This window comes from Galeopterus variegatus, unplaced genomic scaffold (genome assembly GCF_000696425.1).
Source record: "Galeopterus variegatus unplaced genomic scaffold, G_variegatus-3.0.2 Scaffold7541, whole genome shotgun sequence".
NCBI classification, from domain to species: Eukaryota; Metazoa; Chordata; class Mammalia; order Dermoptera; family Cynocephalidae; genus Galeopterus; species Galeopterus variegatus.
Window position 1 is genome coordinate 68,156 of NW_007733652.1, and position 3,132 is coordinate 71,287.

Consider the following 3,132-nt stretch of genomic DNA (forward strand, 5'->3'; position numbering starts at 1 on the left):
GCCTGTGTACTGGCAGAAGACAAATCCCTTAACCTATACACAGATTCCAAATACGTTTTCCACATACTTATATCCCATGCAGCAATCTGGAAAGAAAGAGAATTGCTCAACACCAAAGGCAATGCTATAACCAATTCTGCCTTAATAGACAAGCTCCTCGAAGCCTACAGCACCCGGTATTCCCAGGCGGTCTCCCATCCAAGTACTAACCAGGCCCGACCCTGCTTAGCTTCCGAGATCAGACGAGATCGGGCGCGTTCAGGGTGGTATGGCCGTCGGCTACCCAAACAGTTAGGGGTCTCCCATTGCAAAGCACATCAAAAGGACAGCTCTCCCATAACTCAAGGTAACCACTTAGCGGACGAAACGGCGCGACTGGTCGCCACAGAGGACTGTGACACCCCAGATGCAGCACTCCTTCCTCTCCTACCAGATACCACAGACAACCCTGCTCCAACACCAGATAATAAATCTTCTCTTTTCCATCTTCTTCATGATCTATTCCATTCAAACCCTCGAAGTTTAACGCTCTTCCTCCAAACCTTCTTTCCTCTAACCCCAGCCAATAAAACTCTCTTAAAGAAAATCTCTCACAATTGCTCCATCTGCCAACGTACCAACCCTAACACTCCCTTAAAAGCCAAACCGTATCCCTCACATCAAGCTAGGGGTAATGTCCCTGCTGCAGACTGGCAGATCGATTTCACCCACATGCTTCCTGTTAAACGTCAACAATATCTCCTAGTTATGGTGGATACCTTTTCTGGGTGGATAGAGGCCTTCCCCACTCCTAACAAAAAGGCCACCACTGTGGCTTCCATACTCCTCTCCCAAATTATGCTAAGATTCAGAATGCCCTCTTCCATGCAAACGGACAATGGCCCAGAGTTCACCGCTCCAATAATACAAAATTTATCTCAAGCCCTCTCCCTCCCTTGGCATCTACACTGTCCTTACCAGCCCCAGGCCTCAGGAAAAGTTGAACACGCCAATAGGGCTCTGAAAGACATCCTTACTAAACTATCTCTGGAACTTCACCTCGACTGGATCCGCCTTTTACCTCTAGCCTTGTTAAACTCAGGGTCCTCCCAAAGAAACCTTCAAACCTCTCCCCTTTTGAAATTATGTATGGNAAACAACCAAGTATTGGATCCATATCTCTAGGTTAAAACCCTGCTTCCCGACCTCACCAACGGATCCCACAGAACCTACGCGTGACCTGTGAGTTCAGGACACACCCTTTCAAAAAACTAAAACCTTTGCCCGCACTCCTCATCCCTGTAACCCCCTCAAACTCTGTTTATCCTGACTCCCAATTCTCCCTCCATTACAGGAACAATGACCACTCCCGTTAACGTTATCCTGTTTCTCTTACTGTACCTAGTAGGTGCCTCTAAATCCTCGTACATTTGGCGGTTCACGGTGCAAGAAACTTATACAGGGGAACAAGGTAAAACCACCAAACTACTCCCTTCCACGGCAGACTGTTCTCCAGCTGGATGCCAAAGGCTCGTTAGCATCCCCCTTATAGGGAGTAAACTAATCCCTCAAGCCTCCTCCCCATATCTATGTTTTCTCTTCGATCAAATCAAAGATTATTGCCACTGGTGGCCAGAAACTTATGGGGGGTGACCATACTGGTCATGTTGGTATCATGATCCAAAGGTGCCCAAAGAAAACCAAATCTTTCGGTGGGTTGGGAGCAGGCGGGATGGGTACACATTCCAATTATTCATTAATGACCCCTGGGACTCCAGGTGGGCTGGGGTAGTTATTGGATCTTTCTACTACAGTGCCTTGGTCAATTCTCATCCTTGCGGACAATTTAAAATCACCTGCACATATGTCCCCATAAAAAATCACGTTTCCTTATCTGCTACACATACTCACATTTCTCAACAAGAAAAAACCCTTTCCTGGGCCGGCCCGGTGGCGCACTGCTACAGTGCGCCGCTTGGGAAGCATGGCAGGCGCTCCCGCTGAGGGTTCGGATCCCACATACAGACCGGTTCCGCTCACTGGCTGAGCGAGGCGTGGGAGCAACACCGAGGGTTGCGATCCCGTTGCCGGTCCCGGTCCGGTACGGGCGCGACACTGAGGGTTGCGATCCGTTGCCGGACACGAAAAAAGACAAAAAAAGGAAAAAAAAAAAAAAAAAGAAAAGAAAAAAGAAAAAACCCTTTCCTGGGCCGGCCCGGTGGCGCACTGCTACAGTGCGCCGCTTGGGAAGCATGGCAGGCGCTCCCGCTGAGGGTTCGGATCCCACATACAGACCGGTTCCGCTCACTGGCTGAGCGAGGCGTGGGAGCAACACCGAGGGTTGCGATCCCGTTGCCGGTCCCGGTCCGGTACGGGCGCGACACTGAGGGTTGCGATCCGTTGCCGGACACGAAAAAAGACAAAAAAAGGAAAAAAAAAAAAAAAAAGAAAAGAAAAAAGAAAAAACCCTTTCCTCAGGGATAAATGCCGCCAACCAGCCCTCTCCCATCTACACTTGGCAACAAATTATTTCTGAAACTGTTATCTTCCTTAACCAGACTTTCTTCAACTCCACCCCCCCTGACAATTGCTTCCTTTGCGCATCTTTGCTATGCCCACTTCTGGCTGCTGTCCCTGTAAACATTACCTCACTCCCTCCAATTCTTCCTCTGCACCCCTCAGCCTTCCCGATGTTCCTCTATGGGACCCCAATAACACCCCCAACCACACTCTAGTGTCCTATCACTGTTTTCTAAAATCATCCACCCCCTCACCCCATTCCTCATTCCATCACACTAAAAATTCCACCATCACAAGCCACACAACGTCCCCACCGGGCACCTTTTTTTTGGTGCAACGGAACCCGTTCCACTTTTATCTTTTCTAATACCTCCGTCCCTTGCTACCTAGTCACTGTCGTTCCCCAACTAACTTTCTATTCCCGCACAGAGATTTTCACCTTTTCCATCCACCCCCAAGACAGCGTCAAGCCGCCTTTCTCCCAGTCCTAGTGGGAATGTCCTTAACGACATCAATTGTTACAACTGGCCTGTTGGGCGGGGTATGGGTGGTACAAGACGTTAATAACAAACTACAAAAGGCCCTCACCTCCACAGCTGAATCTCTATCTGCCTTACAAAGACAAATCACCTC